The 24,031-nt window shown below is 46.2% G+C and overlaps 1 long non-coding RNA gene across 1 annotated transcript in view; it reads left to right on the plus strand.

The window, feature by feature from the left end:
* The first annotated feature begins 11,678 nt into the window (after positions 1–11,678).
* Positions 11,679–24,031, plus strand: part of LOC134943555 (uncharacterized) — a 69,484-nt gene continuing 57,131 nt past the window's right edge. The window contains exon 1 of the long non-coding RNA XR_010181606.1: positions 11,679–11,933. This is a non-coding gene — a long non-coding RNA (uncharacterized LOC134943555). The remainder of the gene's footprint in view (positions 11,934–24,031) is intronic.

Consider the following 24,031-nt stretch of genomic DNA (forward strand, 5'->3'; position numbering starts at 1 on the left):
GGGGTCCTCCCTCTCCAGGGTTGACATTAATAATCCACTGGGACCTGTAATCCCCCTGTAATGGAAATAAAAAACTAAAGATCAAAAAACACCAAAGGTTTTAAAAGTTGTATTATACAGCATTCTTCACAGCAGCCTTTGAGCTCTTTTACATGACTGCCACCCTCCCATAGGACTTTTTTTGTCTTTATGTGGCATCATCACTCAGCGGCCGGCAGCCATGTGAGACGCGATTGGCCCACCAGGGCCATCTTGAAATTAAAAAATGCACCGGGTATGAGCTAATTACGGCTCTCACTGACATTTTTTAAATGGGCAGCACAGCCAGTCAGCAGCGTTCCTCTCCTGAATCCCGGGACAGTACCACCGTTGCCATCCATGCGATGGTGTCCTACTACCGCCGCTGCTATATGGTAAGTATAGGTGCTCGCTCAAACCCGAACCCCCATCCCACCCACCCCTCCGTAATCTGCAAGACCTGCCCACGGTGTTAGCGATACAGTCACCCTATTGGTCGATCCTCGCTATACACTTGAAAACAAAACCCCAATACTGTACATCTAGATTTTTAAACATGGTTAAAAATCTGATGTGACGATTCAGTCACTTTTTAATCGTAATCGCCAATCTAAGAAGCCCCTACATCAGAGATGATTTGGGAAAATCATCACAAAATCATCAAATTGCCCCAATCCATTCCTGGTGTATGGGGGACTTTAGTCATTTATAAATATTACAGACATTTTGTAGTCTCATGCCTCAGTGCCCAGTGAACTGATTCAACTGGCCAAATGAGTAGAAGTGTTTGAAAATATCAAATCAGCTTGAAACATGCTTGGTTCAATGGTATTATCACCAACTGACCCCTATTAAAATTTGTGTTTCAAGTTTGCAGCTCTCAATCGCTGTTCAGTGTTTGATCTTGTCTTTGGAAGTTCACAATTGCCAATCATGTTTGAGATTCAGCTTTTATTTATTTATTTATTTATTTTATTAACAGCTATTTACATAGTATTCACAAATTGCACATCATTTACAGAAAATGTTTAGCCATTCCACACGCTGGGCCTGGATCAGATTTGCACATAATTACAAATACAGATAGATCTTGCAATTTTTAGCAAACTGCACATACATTGTGACCTGTATACACAACTCAGAGCAATTCTGAGCTATTCAGAGTCAGGTGCATCCCAGATACTTACTGGGTAACAACAGGGCAGTTGCATGTAGAAGAAGAGCCCTGTGGGCATGTAGGTTTACATACTATTCAGAGGTGAGCATATGTAGAGATCCATTCAATAAGAGACAGATCTTTGGTGCAAATAATAATACTGACTGCTGCTTTCAAAAGCGGAGGGCTAGGGAAAGTGTGGTGGGATAGATGCACCCAGGGGGTAAGTTCATGCCAGGTACCCGGACATGAAATAGAAGGTGGTGCTCCCCACCCCCGTGGCTCCGGCTTGCACATGTGTCTACGTTCCAGTGACTTGCCAATGGTACATCTGGGAGAATAAAGATTTCTTATTGCAGCTAATTGTGGCGATAAGGAATCATTTGCTGGCTGCAAATGATAATAAATAGAGCACTGAGGAGGGGTTTAATCAAGCTTGGAGAGAGATAAAATTGTGAGATATAAAAGTACCAGCCAATCAGCTTCTGCCTTTTAAAGGCTGTGTTTGAAAAATGGCAGGAACGGATTGGTTGGTACTTAGAGGGTCATTCAGATCTGATCGCTGCTGTGCATTTTCGCACAGTGTGCGATCAAGTACTAAATGCGCATGTGTATTCACTGCAATGCTCACGCGTGTTGGACAATAACAACGAGCGTCACCGGCCAGCGACAGGATGGTGCGAAAATTCTATTCGCATGGACGTTCACAAGGCGGAAGCTGTTTGTGGGTGGCAGCTGACCGTTTACTGGGAGTGTTTGGAAAAACGCTGGCGTGTCAAAGCGTTTTCAGGGATGGTGTCTGATGTCAGCTCCGGCCCCGATCAGCCTGATGTGATCGTACTGGAAGAGTCCTGGGCTGCACAGAGACTGCACAAAGTGGATTTTAGCAGCTCGGCGTACACATAGCATCGCACACTTACACGGCGAATCAGAGGCGGAACTACCGGCAGTGCAGGCAGTGCACTGCACTGGGGCCCGCCTCTGTCCAGGGGCCCAAGCATGTAATGAGTCAAACTGACTCATTACATGCCGCTGTGCGCTGCGGGCAACCGCTGCCCGCAGCGCACAGCCGCCCGGCGAAGAGAGGAGAGGAGAGGAGCAGCGGTACTACAGACGGGGGAAGGAGGAGGAGGGAGGCTGAGAAGGGAGCCGCAGCAGCGCTTTGTTACTGGTGGAGGCGCTGCTGCTGCTGCCCCTCTGCTTCCCTATAGGCTGTCTTCCGAGAACAGCCTATAGGGAAGCAGAGGGGCAGCAGCAGCAGCGCCTCCACCAGTAACACAGCGCTGCTGCGGCTCCCTTCTCAGCCTCCCTCCTCCTCCTTCTCTCCAGCCCGGGAATCGTCTCTGACGCTTCACCGAGGAGCCTGAGCCAGCGGAGAGGGTAAGTATAATTCTTCTTTCTTTCTTTCTTTCTTTCTTTCTTTCTTTCTTTCTTTCTTTCTTTCTTTCTTTCTTTCTTTCTTTCCTTCTTTCCTTCTTTCTTTCCTTCTTTCCTTCTTTCTTGTGCCTGCCTGCCGCAATGTGTAAAAATGGGGGACTACCTGCCGCACTGTGTAAAAAAGGGGGACTACCTGCTGCACTGTGTAAAAAGGGGGGACTACCTGCCGCAATGTGTAAAAAGGGGGGCATACCTGCCGCAATGTGTAAAAAGGGGGGACTGCCTGCAGCAATGTGTAAAAAGGGGGGACTGCCTGCAGCAATGTGTAAAAAGGGGGGATTGCCTGCCGCAATGTGTAAAAAGGGGGGACTGCCTGCCGCAATGTGTAAAAAGGGGGAATCAGCCTGCCGCAATGTGTAAAAATGGGGGACTGCCTGCCGCTATGTGTAAAAAGGGGTAATCTGCCCGACGCAATGTGTAAAAAGGGGAATCTGCCTGCCGTAATGTGTAAAAAAGGGGGACTGCCTGACGCTATGTGTAAAACAGGGGGACTGCCTGACGCTATGTGTAAAAATGGGGAATCTGCCTGCTGCTATGTGTAAAAATGGGGAATCTGCCTGCCGTAATGTGTAAAAATGGGGACGCTGTCTGCCGTAATGTGTAACAAGGGCACGCTGTCTGCCGTAATGTGTAACAAGGGCACGCGGTCTGCCGTAATGTGTAACAAGATCACGCTGTCTGCCGTAATGTGTAAAAAGGGCACGCTGTCTGCCGCTATGTGTAACAAGGGCACGCTGTCTGCTGTAATGTGTAAAAAGGGCACGCTGTCTGCCGTAATGTGTAACAAGGGCACGCGGTCTGCCGTTATGTGTAAAAAGGGCACGCTGTCTGCTGTAATGTGTAAAAAGAGGAATCTGTTCGCTGTAAGGTGTAAAAGTGTCTCTACCTGGTGTAGTGGTGCTACTGTGCGGCGTAATTTGAATAATGGAGACTACTGTGTTGGTATTATTTTGTGGCCACACCCCTTCCCCACGAAGCCACGCCACTATGTATTTTTGCGCGCGCCTACGGCGCGCACTGCCCCTGGGGTGGACTTGGATGGGGGGGGGGGGGGCCAAAGCATTTTGTCGCACCTGGGCCCACCGCTTGCTTGTTCCGCCACTGCGGCGAATATACACTCCCCCTGGAGGTGGTGACTATCTGAACGCAAGACAGCAAAATTTGCAGCCCAGCGATCAGATCTGAATGACCCCCTTTATATTTCACAATTTATCTCTCTTCAAGCTTTGATAAATACCCCCCCTTAAAAGTTTTATTATAATAACTAGTGCATTTTCTTAAAACCAACTTCTGATTTCCTTTCTTTCCTCATATAAAACACAACAGCAGAGCTGTAGCTTATTCTACACACTTTAATCTGTTATCAGACACATTCCAGACTCTTCAGCTCAAGGGGTCTTCAAGGTGGGTTTCTAAACTTGGACAGCAGTCAACAGTGACTGCCCCAAATCCCTGTGAAATGAATGGAGATAAATATTTTCTAGTTCAGCATCCCCGTCGGTCTTTCTTTCTTGGCGTTCCTCTGACAGCTGGAGCCCACCGGCAATTGCCTCTATTGTCTCTGGGAGTTATGCCACTGGATACGACAGAATCAAAATAAAGGCAGATGTTTGTATGGATTTCCGATTGCTGTAAGCGGATGGAATTGCAACCACTCTACATGACATTCAGAGTCAGGTCTACTATGGTATATTTTTGGGAGAACTAAAAAGTCAGAAGTTATGTTAGCTGTTCACAATTTGGGTTCACCATTTATGTTAAAATTATTGTTTTCAAATATTTTATTAAACAATGAAATAATATATTTCAAAAAGAAAAAGTATTTTAAGTTTTTTTTTCATTTGATCTGTGAACTCTACTGTGAATTTGTCAGCACAATAAAAACTTATAGATACTTTTACTAGAGAAGGCCCATGTTTTGCCTTTGGTTTTGGTTCTAAATCATCATCATGTTTTGTTTTTTGCTTTGTCAAAATTACCCTCAAGTATTATGGTTTGGGTTTGGTTTTTGGTACGGTGAAAAGTTGATAATCATATCAATAAAAACAGATAAAATCTCAATAAAAATAGTTAAATCATGCAATTTTTTGCAATCCAAAGCTCAAAATTTAGTTTTAAAATCTAAATTCTGAACCATGGAAAGATCCAAACCGGGACTCGGTGTGGATCGAATCTCGTCCCAGACATCCGGACTGGGTTTTGGCTTGGTTCAGATCCACAAAATTTAGGTGGATAAGGATTTCTGGAGAACCAAACTGCACATCTGTAACATGAACGTATTTGAGTCTGTTCGCACATATGCAAACAGGTTTGACCATGGTCTCAAAGAAGGTTGAACCTGTTCCAGAGCTTGATTTATTTTAAATCGTTCAGAATTCAAGGGTTTCCGTATATTTGTTAAATCTTTGTATCAATTTGACAAACCTTTTACAGAACTATTGGCCTAATTCAGTGATTGAACACATATCCAGAGGCGGATTGGACATAGGGTTTACAGGGAAGATTCGCACCCGTGGGGCCTCTTTTGTTTGAGGACATGTGGTCCTTTTTATAGACATAATGAATAAGATGCAAAATAATTTGCATATATGAAAATTACTTTGCCTGAGATTGCAGATGATCTAGTGTATGTTCTGTCTGCCTGCTTAGCCGACATAAAGATTGAGTGAATAGTGATTGGGATACGGTTGGTGTAATAAGTAGAGATGTGCACCGGAAATTTTTCGGGTTTGTGTTTTGGTTTTGGATTCGGTTCCGCGGCCATGTTTTGGATTCGGACGCGTTTTTCTGATTACAGAAATGCTCAGATATTCCTGCGAATCCACAATCCCTTCCCAGAGGAAAAAGAAATTGAGAAACCGTTGTTTGAGAATGTTTGTTCTCTTTCCCTTACAAAGGAACAAACCACTTTCCAAGAAGACTGATGTTTTGGGGATTATGGAGACATAATGTTTTTGAATATAAATCCTAAAGCAGGTGGTGTATTAGAGCAATTGAGTGCAAGAGACCAGCCATGCAGTTTCTGAAATATTATGACAAAATGTTACTGTATTTCATAAGCACTCATTCCTAACTCTGCTAAGTACTGTTTGATATACTGTATCTGGCTTCCACGAGGTAGTTGTCCATTATTTCAGCTTCCATTGACCTTTTTGAAAGCGGTAGAAGTAATTGATTCTTTTTTTTATTATTTTATTTTCCCCTATTTTTAATTTTCTCCTGCATAGCCCAGTAAAATGTTGCAATGTTAAGTATTGACTTGTGCCTTCTGGGGGTCCACTTCTTCACCAAACCGAGCCAAATGTCATCCTAACCCTCTGTTCCACGTTCTCTATGTACACAATCTGTGTCACCCATGTCTGTCTACCCCTCCCCTTTAGATTGTAAGCTCTAACGAGCAGGGCCCTCTTCCCACATGTGCTTATCCTTTGTCTTACTTTAATAATCTTCAACTGTACCACATCCAGCAGTCTTCTACCACCTGATACTTATTCCAGTGTCATCTGCTGTTGTAACTATGTGTATTTACCCTGTGCAGCAGATATTGAGCACTGATCAGGATACTAGAAGTGACACAGAGCTGCAAGATACAGCAATGGCCTACTGTACTGTACTGTACTATATATGTATACTGCTGGTCACCAAAATGCTGCACTGTCCTACTATATACTGCTCACAATAATGCAGCACAGATATGGAATGGATACTTGCAGTGACACAGAGCTGCAAGGTACAGCAATGGCCTACTGTACACAACTATATACTGTTGGGTCACCAAAATGCTGCACTGTAATACTATATATACTGCTCACAAAAATGCAGCACAGATATGGAATGGATACTTGCAGTGACACAGAGCTGCAAGGTACAGCAATGGCCTACTGTACACAACTATATACTGCTGGGTCACCAAAATGCTGCACTGTAATACTATATATACTGCTAACAAAAATGCAGCACAGATATGGAATGGATACTTGCAGTGACACAGAGCTGCAAGATACAGCAATGGCCTACTGTACTGTACTACTATAAGTATAATTATATACTGGTGGTCCCCAGTCCCCACAATAAAGCACACTGAGCACAGATATTTGCAGCACACTGAGCACAGATATGGAGCGTTTTCAGGCAGAGAACATAGATATTTGCAGCACACTGAGCACAGATATTTGCAGCACACTAAGCACAGATTACGGAGCTTTTCAGGGACAGAACGCAGCCACGTCCTCTCCGTTCAATCTCCAAAGCACGAGTGAATATGGCGGCGACGCGCGGCTCTTTATATAGAATACGAATCTCGCGAGAATCCGACAGCGGGATATGACGTTCGGCCGCGTTCGGGTTAACCGAGCAAGGTGGGAAGATCCGAGGCTGCCTCGGAACCGTGTAAAATGGGTGAAGTTCGGGGGGGTTCGGATCTCGGAGAACCGAACCCGCTCATCTCTAGTAATAAGTAAGAAAATATATCTTTCTAAAGAATGATAGTTTCCTAAATTCTGAAGGCGTATCATATAATGTGCTCATAATATTTAATTTTATTTATTTTTAACTTCCCCCTTGATGCTGGACATGACCACTATCTGGAAAGTCTTGGGGGGAGGGTGCTACTGCCATGGCCCATGGCCCAGACCTTACACCTCTGGTGCTGCCCATGCGGGGCCACTAGTACAGATTTTACCAGGGCCACTTTTTGTTTCCAATCCGCCCCTGCACATATCTGCTGTGTCTTTGGATGCAAAGGGAAGGGGGCCCTAATTTGCACACCTTAATTAGGTAATGAGGTGCTACTCTTACCTCAGTGTGCTCATTCTACATATGCAGGCAAAGTGCAAGACTATTTAAAATCAGTGAGGGTAGGTGGGGCAGGGTGCTAAATTAGGATGAAGGTGTCTCCTACCTTCAGAAATATGTATAAATACATCAGTTACAAAGGGAAGGGGGCCCTAATTTGCACACCATAATTAGGTAATGAGGTGCTACTCTGCTTGAGACTTAATACAATGTACAGAGGGAAAAAGTAGCAGGTGCACTGTCTCACACTTGCTCCACCTGTAATAACCAGAGGCACTTAGCATATTCCTGGCCAGGGCTATGAGCTTACCCACCGCATCAAGGTAGCCTCTCATTGGGTAAGTCCCTAACACTAACTATAGGGGTTCAGGTCCGGGGGGCAGGACACCCCAGAGCCACCCAGCCAGACAACCCCAGGGCATCGCAGGAGTGATACAAATAAAGAGTTAATGAGGTAGGAGCAGCTGCTGCTGCATGTGTGAGTAATGTGAGGAGTAAAAGAAAATAATGTGAAAGTGTTACATATATATAAGACAAACTAAGTGCCATAGTGTAATGAAAGTGTTAAATTGCGATGCCCCAGGGACGTCCAGCCACGGCAGGCACAGGGAACCCCCGCACCCCGAGAATCCCCCCAATATTGACTGCCATAGTAAACCAAAATGTAGGAGTCTTACCTCAGTGTGCTCATTCTACATATGCAGGCAAAGTGCTAGACTATTTAAAATCAGTGCAGGGGTTCCCTGTGCCTGCCGTGGCTGGACGTCCCTGGGGCATCGCAATTTAACACTTTCATTACACTATGGCACTTAGTTTGTCTTATATGTAACACTTTCACATTATTTTCTTTTACTCCTCACGTTACTCACACATGCAGCAGCAGCTGCTCCTACCTCTTTAACTCTTTATTTGTATCACTCCTGCGATGCCCTGGGGTTGTCTGGCTGGGTGGCTCTGGGGTGTCCTGCCCCCCGGACCTGAACCCCTATATTTAGTGTTAGGGACTTACCCAATGAGAGGCTACCTTGATGCGGTGGGTTAGCTCATAGCCCTGGCCAGGAATATGCTAAGTGCCTCTGGTTATTACAGGTTGAGCTAGTGTGAGACAGTGCACCTGCTACTTTTTCCCTTTGTACATTGTATTAAGTCTCAAGCAGAGTAGCACCTTATTACCTAATTAAGGTGTGCAAATTAGGGCCCCCTTCCCTTTGTAACTGATATATTTATACATATTTCTGAAGGTAGGAGACACCTTCATGCTAATTTAGCACCCTGCCCCACCTACCCTCACTGATTTTAAATAGTCTAGCACTTTGCCTGCATATGTAGAATGAGCACACTGAAGTAAGACTCCTACATTTTGGTTTACTATGGCAGTCAATATTGGGGGGATTCTCTGGGGTGCGGGGCTCCCTGTGCCTGCCGTGGCTGGACGTCCCTGGGGCATCGCAATTTAACACTTTCATTACACTATGGCACTTAGTTTGTCTTATATATATGTAACACTTTCACATTATTTTCTTTTACTCCTCACATTACTCACACATGCAGCAGCAGCTGCTCCTACCTCTTTAACTCTTTATTTGTATCACTCCTGCGATGCCCTGGGGTTGTCTGGCTGGGTTGCTCTGGGGTGTCCTGCCCCCCGGACCTGAACCCCTATAGTTAGTGTTAGGGACTTACCCAATGAGAGGCTACCTTGATGCGGTGGGTAAGCTCATAGCCCTGGCCAGGAATATGCTAAGTGCCTCTGGTTATTACAGGTTGAGCTAGCGTGAGACAGTGCACCTGCTACTTTTTCCCTCTGTACAGTGTCTTTGGATGCAACAGTGATGTGTAAAAGTACTAATGATGCAGGAGGTATCTATAAAAGACACCCTCTGCCAGCATCTGTGATTTGAGTGCTGTATCCGATGGCAGGCCCTTGCTTCAGCACTCCTACAAAAATGCAGGTGACAGACTTTTTTCGGGAATGATGGCCAGCTCAGCCCACCCCTGACCCCATACATCGGTAGCATCTCAATAAGGCTGTGGCTTAGGGGGCACTGCATGTGATCACTAAGGACCCGTTCTGCCCATGCACAGTCCACCCACCATCGGAGGTTTATGCAGTATATCTGAATCAGGCCCTATATGCATCTGGTTTTTAGGGTATTATGATTTTCACAGTTTTTCATTTTTTATATTTATGTTTTTATTAACAAAACCCACAATAGCGGAGCAAGGCATTATATGCTATACTAGTGAAACATGCAAAATGTTGTTGCCAAATACACAATGGAGGCTATTCTGCTACACAGTAATAATAATTATAATAATAATAATAAGTAGCGATGTGAGGTGGACTTTCACAGAAATATGCAGCATGCACTGTGCAACTAATCATTATTTTCTGACTGCCTTGAAAGCATATTTGAACCAAGTATAGACTGTGAACATTAGAAAACTGTGGGGCTAATTTTGAGTCGAACGCAGGCAAAGTCGAGGCTTCATCTTTTGCAGGAGATTTGTTTGCATCTTTATGCTAATGCTGCTACAAAACCATATTCTGTGTACATCCATGTGACCAAATGCTAAAGACTGAGATGCCCACTATCAGCATCTATACACACTGAAATACTTCTTGGTGCATCTTTACATGCACCATCAGTCGCACCATCAAAACTTGCACCTGCCCTGCAAGCAGCTTGTGCAGCAAAAGGATCTATTGAGATCAGTAAATCAGCCCCGGAACACCACTGCAACTGGGCAGACCCAGTACTCAGTGCCAGTGGCAGGGGACATATGCAGCAGAAGACACAAGAGAAAACACTGCTCCACAAAGAGTATATATAATTTTCTGAAAAGCTGTCTCTGCAAAAGAAGCAGCTATTCAGAAGTGATAATTTTATGAGGGAGGAATGATAAATATTGAAAAAAAATATTAAATGTAAGTATGATTATCGAAAACTAAAGTTTCTTATTTCACAATTTTTCATGATGAATATCCCCCAAAATCTGTATATACAAAATCAGAAGTATGCACAGTGCAACTCAGAAGCATGTGCATGAAAAAAAAAAAACGTTGCAAGACAAACGTATAGCTGCCAGTGGCACAGGTGTTGTACAGTTACATGTTGCAGTAGCAGCGACAGCACAGTGTGCCTACAGCTTTGTCCCAGGAGCAGCATGTTAATGCTGACACTTGACACTGAAGATACAGCCACACAAACTGAATTATTAAATACTCATACACAAGGCTTTTTCCCACATTACCTCTTGAGTTGTGTTTGTCTAAAATATTTCCAGGACTGAAACACTGTATCTCTGAGAGACTCTTGTCATGAGAAAAGAGGCAAATGTACAGTTTCTTCCTGTGTGAAACAAAAACCTGGAAGTACTAATGGCAAATAAAATGTTGCTGAAACAAGCTGGGAAAAGATCAGCATAATGTAAGTCATATCCCACAGTGACCCACCTGGGAGTGAACAGCTCAGATCACAATAAACTTTTTCTATTAAAGGGACATTATACCCACATTTTTTTACAAATAGTGTGTAGAACTATTCATACCCATTAAAGTATGGATTTTTAACCACTTGCCCGGCATGGTCGCATCAGATGCGGCCATGCATGCAAGTGCTTTATCTGACCTGGTCGCACAGGATGCGACCCGTAAGATAAACTGTTAGCAGCGGCAGGGAAGGGAAACTTCCCTCCGATGCTGCTGTCAGGTCCCTCTGCCTCCCTGCACCCTCCCGCTGCATCTGCCGTGTTGTTTATCATTGCTGATCGGTCAGCATGGCATGATGCCCCACCCCCAGTTGCTGCAGACAATAGTAGCGCTTGGGAGTGTAAATTAACCTCCCCAAGCCACCCCCAGACACCCCCCTGTATACCTTGAGGCTGTCCGGGATTTAAAAAGTAAAGTTGCGATGCTCGTGATGTTACCGATGTTCCGATGGTCGTGATGTTCCTGATCAATGTTTTGATGTTTGGGGGGATTAAAAAAAAATGTAACAAAAGTTTTTGTTTTTTTTAACTAAAATCATTTTGGATAGGGTTAAATTCATGTTCTTTATCTAAATTTTTTTTTTAAAAAAACAATAATTTCGGAGCGGTTTTTGGGGAAAAAAATTGTCAGTTAAATGGCTTTTAAACAGAATGTGTGTTAACCCAACTGTGTAGAGTGACATTGTGGCCACATGGCCCCCGTGCTATAATAATATGCCGCCTTGGTTGGATGTAATATGGCTCATTCTGGCTAGTGTGACAGTTGGAGGTCACATGCAGCTACAGAGAGAGGCTGGCTCATGATGGCTAGTGTGACAGTTGGCGGCAGTTGAAGCAGCCATCTTAGGTTAGAGGATGAAGAGGGGAGTGGTGATGCAGCTCCTCCCCTGGAAAGACAAGCAGTAAGCAGCCTACGAGGAAGCAGGCTCTCCCTCTGCAATTAACATAGACCTGGCAACCTCCACAGTGGAAGGGGACAGTGAGGCATTGGTGATTGCAGGAGCAAACATCCCAGCTAAGCAAGCCCCTGTGAGAGGTCTGTAAAAACGAAATCACCCAGTGCAGCCTGCATCATAGTGACACACTACAGCCGCAGCCCCAATTAACTCCTCACTGCTAGAGCTTAGTAGACACTGAAGCTACTATATATAAAGAGGTACAGAGACGCTGGCTAAGATTTGTACATATAGTAAGGGACTTTTGCATTGCCCTTAGACTGGATGTTGCAGCCAGGAGCAGCTTAAACAAATAGCCAGGAGCAGGTTAAACAAATATGAAATAATCACAGCCGGATGAAGTTGCTTGAAATCAACACGTCACCCAGGGATATGCAGCTTATTCCTATTAACTGACCGCTGCAGCTCATTAGCTAGTGATGAAGGTGTAGCCAGATGAAGCAGCCTAAGTGCAAAGAGTTATTCATTATGAAAGTGATTGGATGTTGTTAGACAGCTTTACCAAATGGATAGAGCCCTAAATCCAACAGTGTAACCCGCAACTGACAGCTATTAGCAGACACCCTACGTTCTGAAGCTTGACAGGGTTCCGCTGGAAGGATACAAAGATGTAGGGGCGTAGCTACACCTTTAAGGGGCCCCATAGCACAATTTCCACGGGGCACCCAGCGCCCCCCTTCCCCCCTTCTTGCACTGAACAGCAGAAGTGGCTGGCACTTACCCGCCAGCAACACTGCACACCCAGAAAAGTGGCAAGTGCACGCTTGCGGGCCCCGCGATGCGAGGGGAGATTGGGACTCGTGGAACGGTCAGCTGCTGCCTGCTCTTCTGGGACGTCACATCTTTGCATCCTCCCACAGACGTCTCTCAACAGAACAGCAGCACCGCATCAAGCAGTGACCAGTGTCTCTTCCGCGACCTGGCTGCTTTGTGCTGTAGCATGACAGGGTGCAGGGGAGCTACGGGCCCTGCAGGCTTCTCGGGCCCCGTGGCAGCCGCATCCCCTGCACCTGTGGTAGCTACGCCAGTGCAAAGACGTCAAAGGTATCCAGTAGGAAAGACTAACCTGGAAGGTTATTGCCCACATGTTAAATCTGCCTCCCCTGCAGTGCAAATGGTTTTGCCCAACTGCTAACAAAATTCCTGCTGCGATCAACTTGGAATTACCCCCATGGTCTCCAGAACTGGACACACTATTCCAGATGAGGCAGTACCAATGACCTATACAGTGGCATTATTACTTATTTTTTTTCTGCTACTGATTCCTCTCCCTATGCAACCAAGCATCTGACTTGCCTTTCTCTTTGCTTTGTTGCATTGATATCATGCCTTTAACCCATGTGTACAAATGGAGGGAGTCATTCCGAGTTGATCGCACGGTAGCAGTTTTTTGCAGCCATGCGATCAGATAGTCGCCGCCTATGGGGGAGTGTATTTTAGCATAGCAAGTGTGCAATAGCTTGTGCAGGGGAGCTGTGCAAAAAGTTTTTGTGCAGTTTTTGAGTAGCTCTGAACTTACTCAGCCACTGTGACCACATCAGCCTGTCAGGTCCTGGAATTGACGTCAGACACCCGCCCTGCAAACGCCTGGACACGCCTGTGTTTTCCACGGCACTCCCAGAAAATGGTCAGTTGCCACCCAGAAACGCCTTCTTGCTGCCAATCACCTTGTGATTGCCGCTGCAATCGCCTTCTTCGTAAGGTCCCATGCTGCCCGGCGTATCCTGTCGCCGGGCAGTGACGCACCTGCGCAATGCGGTCGCGGCGCATGCGCAGTTCAGACCCAATCTCACTGCTGCAAAACAACTGCAGCGTGCGATCGGGTCGGAATGACCCCCAAATTCCGTTGCGCTGTTAATAGATATTCTTTACACTCCATGAGACACGGATAAGAAAAGGGGTGGGGCTAAGTGGGCAAAGGAAAAAGAGAAATGCTTGCCCTCCAACAAAAGGTGAGTAGCAATTGTGAACTTGAACAGTTGTGAACAGCCAGGTCTCCTGCAGTGTCACTAGTACTGTTGATGTGTTAGGATGCACTAATTTCCCCTCCCCTTAAAATACCTTCAAATTGATGTGCACACAAGAGCTACAGTAAGTGCAGAGAGCACTCACCATGGTGAGCAGGAACATACTTCACTATTTCACAGCAGTCAGGACAGTGCAGACTGTCAGGATGGTGAGATAATCCTCTGAAATTGGGACTGGAAGTTTCTTCTTTAATTTTAGTTGCTCAAATAAGTAGCTCAGCAGCTCACATGTTACTAGGCAGAAACTAGGGAACCAAAATATTCATAGTAAAATGAAATTAAAAGACGACTGTAGTGTACTAAATGACTTTCAGCTGGGTTACCAGAAATATACAATTCAGGATATGTGTATGACTTGCAAATAAATGACTTATGGCCCTCATTCCGAGTCGTTCGCTCGGTATTTTTCATCGCATCGCAGTGAAATTCCGCTTAGTACGCATGCGCAATATTCGCACTGCGACTGCGCCAAGTAATTTTACAATGGAGATAGTATTTTTACTCACGGCTTTTTCATCGCTCCGGCGATCGTAATGTGATTGACAGGAAATGGGTGTTACTGGGCGGAAACAGGCCGTTTTATGGGCGTGCGGGAAAAAACGCTACCGTTTCCGGAAAAAACGCAGGAGTGGCCGGGGAAACGGGGGAGTGTCTGGGCGAACGCTGGGTGTGTTTGTGACGTCAAACCAGGAACGACAAGCACTGAACTGATCGCAGATGCCGAGTAAGTCTGAAGCTACTCTGAAACTGCTAAGTAGTTTGTAATCGCAATATTGCGAATACATCGGTCGCAATTTTAAGAAGCTAAGATACACTCCCAGTAGGCGTAGGCTTAGCGTGAGCAACTCTGCTAAAATCGCCTTGCGACCGATCAACTCGGAATGAGGGCCCATGTTGTTGAAATAACTGCCCATAAATCGCTGTATATAGTATAAGATCAAAATAGACCACCAGATTTGGACTGGTGGAAAAAGGTTTTCAGATGTCACCACTATACACCCCCAACTGTCCCAGTTTTCATGGGACAGTCCCATTTTTTGGGACTGTCTCACATGCGGGTCACAGTGTCCCACGGTGGTGGCGGTGTGGAAGGGGGGCGGCTCCTGTCACTCTGGTCTGCCTAGCAGAGCAGTGAGGAAATATGTGGGAGGCGTGCCTTGCGGGAGCATCATCCGCGCTAAGACATGTCCCTTTTCTCGAGGCCATGCCCCCTTTTCAGACACGGGCACGGCTTCACCGCTCTGGAGTCACACTTACACCTTCCTCAATGTTGGGAGGTATGCATCACACATCTGCCAAGGTGCCAATAGGGGTGGAGCAGGTACTAATTACCAAAGCCTGGGCTTGAAGGAGGGGGCCATAACTAGGAGGGAGCACAAGGGGGGCACATATACCCAGGGTGCTGAGGGGGCGTCAAGACCATGGCCGCCATCCTAGTGTTTCTTTTGATAAAGTCTTTTGGCTCCTGGAATATTAGTTCCATCTGAAAGTCTTTTAAGAGATGAAGCGTGTTGGGGCCTCAGGGCTGCTACTGGCAGGTCTGTAATCTTGCAGTGCTACGTGATAGCAGACAGCTAAGGTGGACTTTGTCAATTATCAGTAGTGGAACTTCTGTGCATTCCCCTGTTGTCCCCACTAGAGATGAGCGGGTTCGGTTCCTCGGAATCCGAACCCGCCCGAACTTCAGGTTTTTTTTACACGGGGCCGAGCGACTCGGATCTTCCCGCCTTGCTCGGTTAACCCGAGCGCGCCCGAACGTCATCATCACGCTGTCGGATTCTCGTGAGGCTCGGATTCTATCGCGAGACTCGGATTCTATATAAGGAGCCGCGCGTTGCCGCCATTTTCACACGTGCATTGAGATTGATAGGGAGAGGACGTGGCTGGCGTCCTCTCCGTTTAGAAATAGATAGGAGAGTGAGAGTGAGACACTTCATTTACTGGAGCTTAGGAGGAGTACTCAGAGAGTGCAGAATTTTGCTGATAGTAGTTAGTTAGTTATACTAGTGACTGACCAGTGAGACCACCAGTGCAGTTTTATTATTATTTAATATAATCCGTTCTCTGCCTGAAAAAAACGATACACAGTGACTCAGTCACATACCATATCTGTGCTCAGCCCAGTGTGCTGCATCATCTATGTATAATATCTGACTGTGCTCACACAGCTTAATTGTGGGGGAGACTGGGGAGCAGTTATAGGTTATAGCAGGAGCCAGGAGTACATATTAAACAGTGCACACTTTTGCTGCCAGAGTGCCACTGCCAGTGTGACTGACCAGTGACCTGACCACACTGACCACCAGTATATTGTGATTGTCTGCCTGAAAAAGTTAAACACTCGTCGTGTGACTTGTGTGGTGTTTTTTTATTCTATAAAAAACTCATTCTGCTGACAGACAGTGTCCAGCAGGTCCGTCATTATATAATATATACCTGTCCGGCTGCAGTAGTGATATATATATATATATATTTTATATCATTATTTATCATCCAGTCTATACTAGCAGCAGACACAGTACGGTAGTTCACGGCTGTAGCTACCTCTGTGTCGGCACTCGGCAGTCCATCCATAATTGTATACCACCTACCCGTGGTTTTTTTTTTCTTTCTTCTTTATACATACTACATCTCATTATCATCCAGTCTATATTAGCAGCAGACACAGTACAGTACGGTAGTCCACGGCTGTAGCTATCTCTGTGTCGGCACTCGACAGTCCATCCATAATTGTATACCACCTACCCGTGGTTTTTTTTTTCTTTCTTCTTTATACATACTACATCTCATTATCAACCAGTCTATATTAGCAGCAGACACAGTACGGTAGTCCACGGCTGTAGCTACCTCTGTGTCGGCACTCGGCAGTCCATCCATAATTGTATACCACCTACCCGTGGTTTTTTTTTCTTTCTTCTTTAAACATACAACATCTCATTATCAACCAGTCTATATTAGCAGCAGACACAGTACGGTAGTCCACGGCTGTAGCTACCTCTGTGTCGGCACTCGGCAGTCCATCCATAATTGTATACCACCTACCCGTGGTTTTTTTTTTTCTTTCTTCTTTATACATACTACATCTCATTATCAACCAGTCTATATTAGCAGCAGACACAGTACGGTAGTTCACGACTGTAGCTACCTCTGTGTCGGCACTCGGCAGTCCATCCAAAATTGTATACCACCTACCCGTGGTTTTTTTTTTCTTTCTTCTTTATACATACTACATCTCATTATCAACCAGTCTATATTAGCAGCAGACACAGTACAGTACGGTAGTCCACGGCTGTAGCTACCTCTGTGTCGGCACTCGGCAGTCCATCCATAATTGTATACCACCTACCCGTGTTTTTTTTTTCCTTTCTTCTTTATACATACTACATCTCATTATCAACCAGTCTATATTAGCAGCAGACACAGTACAGTACGGTAGTCCACGGCTGTAGCTACCTCTGTGTCGGCACTCGGCACTCCATCCATAATTGTATACCACCTACCCGTGGTTTTTTTTTTCTTTCTTCTTTATACATACTACATCTCATTATCATCCAGTCTATATTAGCAGCAGACACAGTACAGTACGGTAGTCCACGGCTGTAGCTATCTCTGTGTCGGCACTCGGCAGTCCATCCATAATTGTATACCACCTACCCGTGTTTTTTTTTTCTTTCTTCTTTATACATACTACATCTCATTATCAACCAGTCTATATTAGCAGCAGACACAGTACAGTACGGTAGTCCACGGCTGTAGCTACCTCTGTGTCGGCACTCGGCAGTCCATCCATAATTGTATACCACCTACCCGTGGTTTTTTTTTTCTTTCTTCTTTATACATACTACATCTCATTATCAACCAGTCTATATTAGCAGCAGACACAGTACGGTAGTTCACGGCTGTAGCTACCTCTGTGTCGGCACTCGGCAGTCCATCCATAATTGTATACCACCTACCCGTGGTTTTTTTTTCTTTCTTCTTTATACATACTACATCTCATTATCAACCAGTCTATATTAGCAGCAGACACAGTACAGTACGGTAGTCCACGGCTGTAGCTACCTCTGTGTCGGCACTCGGCAGTCCATCCATAATTGTATACCACCTACCCGTGGTTTTTTTTTTCTTTCTTCTTTATACATACTACATCTCATTATCAACCAGTCTATATTAGCAGCAGACACAGTACAGTATAGTAGTCCACGGCTGTAGCTACCTCTGTGTCGGCACTCGGCAGTCCATCCATAATTGTATACCACCTACCCGTGGTTTTTTTTTCTTTCTTCTTTATACATACTACATCTCATTATCAACCTGTCTATATTAGCAGCAGACACAGTACAGTACGGTAGTCCACGGCTGTAGCTACCTCTGTGTCGGCAGTCCATCCATAATTGTATACCACCTACCCGTGGTTTTTTTTTTTCTTTCTTCTTTATACATACTACATCTCATTATCAACCAGTCTATATTAGCAGCAGACACAGTACAGTACGGTAGTCCACGGCTGTAGCTACCTCTGTGTCGGCACTCGGCAGTCCATCCATAATTGTATACCACCTACCCGTGGTTTTTTTTTTCTTTCTTCTTTATACATACTACATCTCATTATCAACCAGTCTATATTAGCAGCAGACACAGTACAGTACGGTAGTCCACGGCTGTAGCTACCTCTGTGTCGGCACTCGGCAGTCCATCCATAATTGTATACCACCTACCCGTGGTTTTTTTTCTTTCTTCTTTATACATACTACATCTCATTATCATCCAGTCTATATTAGCAGCAGACACAGTACAGTACGGTAGTCCACGGCTGTAGCTATCTCTGTGTCGGCACTCGGCAGTCCATCCATAATTGTATACCACCTACCCGTGGGTTTTTTTTTCTTTCTTCTTTATACATACTACATCTCATTATCAACCAGTCTATATTAGCAGCAGACACAGTACAGTACGGTAGTCCACGGCTGTAGCTACCTCTGTGTCGGCACTCGGCAGTCCATCCATAATTGTATACCACCTACCCGTGGTTTTTTTTTCTTTCTTCTTTATACATACTACATCTCATTATCAACCAGTCTATATTAGCAGCAGACACAGTACGGTAGTTCACGGCTGTAGCTACCTCTGTGTCGGCACTCGGCAGTCCATCCATAATTGTATACCACCTACCCGTGGTTTTTTTTTCTTTCTTCTTTATACATACTACATCTCATTATCAACCAGTCTATATTAGCAGCAGACACAGTACGGTAGTTCACGGCTGTAGCTACCTCTGTGTCGGCACTCGGCAGTCCATCCATAATTGTATACTAGTATCCATCCATCTCCATTGTTTACCTGAGGTGCCTTTTAGTTGTGCCTATTAAAATATGGAGAACAAAAATGTTGAGGTTCCAAAATTAGGGAAAGATCAAGATCCACTTCCACCTCGTGCTGAAGCTGCTGCTACTAGTCATGGCCGAGACGATGAAATGCCAGCAACGTCATCTGCCAAGGCCGATGCCCAATGTCATAGTACAGAGCATGTCAAATCCAAAACACCAAATATCAGTAAAAAAAAAGGACTCCAAAACCTAAAATAAAATTGTCGGAGGAGAAGCGTAAACTTGCCAATATGCCATTTACCACACGGAGTGGCAAGGAACGGCTGAGGCCCTGGCCTATGTTCATGGCTAGTGGTTCAGCTTCACATGAGGATGGAAGCACTCAGCCTCTCGCTAGAAAACTGAAAAGACTCAAGCTGGCAAAAGCACCGCAAAGAACTGTGCGTTCTTCGAAATCCCAAATCCACAAGGAGAGTCCAATTGTGTCGGTTGCGATGCCTGACCTTCCCAACACTGGACGTGAAGAGCATGCGCCTTCCACCATTTGCACGCCCCCTGCAAGTGCTGGAAGGAGCACCCGCAGTCCAGTTCCTGATAGTCAGATTGAAGATGTCAGTGTTGAAGTACACCAGGATGAGGAGGATATGGGTGTTGCTGGCGCTGGGGAGGAAATTGACCAGGAGGATTCTGATGGTGAGGTGGTTTGTTTAAGTCAGGCACCCGGGGAGACACCTGTTGTCCGTGGGAGGAATATGGCCACTAACATGCCTGGTGAAAATACCAAAAAAATCAGCTCTTCGGTGTGGAAGTATTTCAACAGAAATGCGGACAACAGGTGTCAAGCCGTGTGTTGCCTTTGTCAAGCTGTAATAAGTAGGGGTAAGGACGTTAACCACCTCGGAACATCCTCCCTTATACGTCACCTGCAGCGCATTCATAATAAGTCAGTGACAAGTTCAAAAACTTTGGGCGACAGCGGAAGCAGTCCACTGACCAGTAAATCCCTTCCTCTTGTAACCAAGCTCACGCAAACCACCCCACCAACTCCCTCAGTGTCAATTTCCTCCTTCCCCAGGAATGCCAATAGTCCTGCAGGCCATGTCACTGGCAATTCTGACGAGTCCTCTCCTGCCTGGGATTCCTCCGATGCATCCTTGCGTGTAACGCCTACTGCTGCTGGCGCTGCTGTTGTTGCTGCTGGGAGTCGATGGTCATCCCAGAGGGGAAGTCGTAAGCCCACTTGTACTACTTCCAGTAAGCAATTGACTGTTCAACAGTCCTTTGCGAGGAAGATGAAATATCACAGCAGTCATCCTACTGCAAAGCGGATAACTGAGGCCTTGGCATCCTGGGTGGTGAGAAACGTGGTTCCGGTATCCATCATTACTGCAGAGCCAACTAGAGACTTGTTGGAGGTACTGTGTCCCCGGTACCAAATACCATCTAGGTTCCATTTCTCTAGGCAGGCGATACCGAAAATGTACACAGACCTCAGAAAAAGAGTCACCAGTGTCCTAAAAAATGCAGCTGTACCCAATGTCCACTTAACCACGGACATGTGGACAAGTGGAGCAGGGCAGGGTCAGGACTATATGACTGTGACAGCCCACTGGGTAGATGTATGGACTCCCGCCGCAAGAACAGCAGCGGCGGCACCAGTAGCAGCATCTCGCAAACGCCAACTCTTTCCTAGGCAGGCTACGCTTTGTATCACCGGTTTCCAGAATACGCACACAGCTGAAAACCTCTTATGGCAACTGAGGAAGATCATCGCGGAATGGCTTACCCCAATTGGACTCTCCTGTGGATTTGTGGCATCGGACAACGCCAGCAATATTGTGTGTGCATTAAATATGGGCAAATTCCAGCACGTCCCATGTTTTGCACATACCTTGAATTTGGTGGTGCAGAATTTTTTAAAAAACGACAGGGGCGTGCAAGAGATGCTGTCGGTGGCCAGAAGAATTGCGGGACACTTTCGGCGTACAGGCACCACGTACAGAAGACTGGAGCACCACCAAAAACTACTGAACCTGCCCTGCCATCATCTGAAGCAAGAAGTGGTAACGAGGTGGAATTCAACCCTCTATATGCTTCAGAGGTTGGAGGAGCAGCAAAAGGCCATTCAAGCCTATACAATTGAGCACGATATAGGAGGTGGAATGCACCTGTCTCAAGCGCAGTGGAGAATGATTTCAACGTTGTGCAAGGTTCTGATGCCCTTTGAACTTGCCACACGTGAAGTCAGTTCAGACACTGCCAGCCTGAGTCAGGTCATTCCCCTCATCAGGCTTTTGCAGAAGAAGCTGGAGACATTGAAGGAGGAGCTAACACGGAGCGATTCCGCTAGGCATGTGGGACTTGTGGATGGAGCCCTTAATTCGCTTAACAAGGATTCTCGGGTGGTCAATCTGTTGAAATCAGAGCACTACATTTTGGCCACCGTGCTCGATCCTAGATTTAAAGCCTACCTTGGATCTCTCTTTCCGGCAGACACAAGTCTGCTGGGGTTGAAAGACCTGCTGGTGAGAAAATTGTCAAGTCAAGCGGAACGCGACCTGTCAACATCTCCTCCTTCACATTCTCCCGCAACTGGGGGTGCGAGGAAAAGGCTCAGAATTCCGAGCCCACCCGCTGGCGGTGATGCAGGGCAGTCTGGAGCGACTGCTGATGCTGACATCTGGTCCGGACTGAAGGACCTGACAACGATTACGGACATGTCGTCTACTGTCACTGCATATGATTCTCTCAACATTGAAAGAATGGTGGAGGATTATATGAGTGACCGCATCCAAGTAGGCACGTCACACAGTCCGTACTTATACTGGCAGGAAAAAGAGGCAATTTGGAGGCCCTTGCACAAACTGGCTTTATTCTACCTAAGTTGCCCTCCCACAAGTGTGTACTCCGAAAGAGTGTTTAGTGCCGCCGCTCACCTTGTCAGCAATCGGCGTACGAGGTTACATCCAGAAAATGTGGAGAAGATGATGTTCATTAAAATGAATTATAATCAATTCCTCCGCGGAGACATTGACCAGCAGCAATTGCCTCCACAAAGTACACAGGGAGCTGAGATGGTGGATTCCAGTGGGGACGAATTGATAATCTGTGAGGAGGGGGATGTACACGGTGATATATCGGAGGATGATGATGAGGTGGACATCTTGCCTCTGTAGAGCCAGTTTGTGCAAGGAGAGATTAATTGCTTCTTTTTTGGTGGGGGTCCAAACCAACCCGTCATATCAGTCACAGTCGTGTGGCAGACCCTGTCACTGAAATGATGGGTTGGTTAAAGTGTGCATGTCCTGTTTATACAACATAAGGGTGGGTGGGAGGGCCCAAGGACAATTCCATCTTGCACCTCTTTTTTCTTTAATTTTTCTTTGCGTCATGTGCTGTTTGGGGAGTGTTTTTTGGAAGGGCCATCCTGCGTGACACTGCAGTGCCACTCCTAGATGGGCCCGGTGTTTGTGTCGGCCACTAGGGTCGATTATCTTACTCACACAGCTACCTCATTGCACCTCTTTTTTTCTTTGCGTCATGTGCTGTTTGGGGAGTGTTTTTTGGAAGGGCCATCCTGCGTGACACTGCAGTGCCACTCCTAGATGGGCCCGGTGTTTGTGTCGGCCACTAGGGTCGCTTATCTTACTCACACAGCTACCTCATTGCGCCTCTTTTTTTCTTTGCGTCATGTGCTGTTTGGGGAGGGTTTTTTGGAAGGGACATCCTGCGTGACACTGCAGTGCCACTCCTAGATGGGCCCGGTGTTTGTGTCGGCCACTAGGGTCGCTTATCTTACTCACACAGCTACCTCATTGCGCCTCTTTTTTTCTTTGCGTCATGTGCTGTTTGGGGAGGGTTTTTTGGAAGGGCCATCCTGCGTGACACTGCAGTGCCACTCCTAGATGGGCCCGGTGTTTGGGTCGGCCACTAGGGTCGCTTATCTTACTCACACAGCTACCTCATTGCGCCTCTTTTTTTCTTTGCGTCATGTGCTGTTTGGGGAGTGTTTTTTGGAAGGGCCATCCTGCGTGACACTGCAGTGCCACTCCTAGATTGGCCCGGTGTTTGTGTCGGCCACTAGGGTCGCTTATCTTACTCACACAGCTACCTCATTGCGCCTCTTTTTTTCTTTGCGTCATGTGCTGTTTGGGGAGGATTTTTTGGAAGGGACATCCTGCGTGACACTGCAGTGCCACTCCTAGATGGGCCCGGTGTTTGTGTCGGCCACTAGGGTCGCTTATCTTACTCACACAGCTACCTCATTGCGCCTCTTTTTTCTTTGCGTCATGTGCTGTTTGGGGAGGGTTTTTTGGAAGGGACATCCTGCGTGACACTGCAGTGCCACTCCTAGATGGGCCCGGTGTTTGTGTCGGCCACTAGGGTCGCTTATCTTACTCACACAGCTACCTCATTGCGCCTCTTTTTTTCTTTGCGTCATGTGCTGTTTGGGGAGGGTTTTTTGGAAGGGACATCCTGCGTGACACTGCAGTGACACTCCTAGATGGGCCCGGTGTTTGTGTCGGCCACTAGGGTCGCTTATCTTACTCACACAGCTACCTCATTGCGCCTCTTTTTTTCTTTGCGTCATGTGCTGTTTGGGGAGGGTTTTTTGGAAGGGACATCCTGCGTGACACTGCAGTGACACTCCTAGATGGGCCCGGTGTTTGTGTCGGCCACTAGGGTCGCTTATCTTACTCACACAGCTACCTCATTGCGCCTCTTTTTTTCTTTGCGTCATGTGCTGTTTGGGGAGGGTTTTTTGGAAGGGACATCCTGCGTGACACTGCAGTGCCACTCCTAGATGGGCCCGGTGTTTGTGTC

Source organism: Pseudophryne corroboree, chromosome 7 (genome assembly GCF_028390025.1).
Source record: "Pseudophryne corroboree isolate aPseCor3 chromosome 7, aPseCor3.hap2, whole genome shotgun sequence".
Lineage (NCBI taxonomy): Eukaryota > Metazoa > Chordata > Amphibia > Anura > Myobatrachidae > Pseudophryne > Pseudophryne corroboree.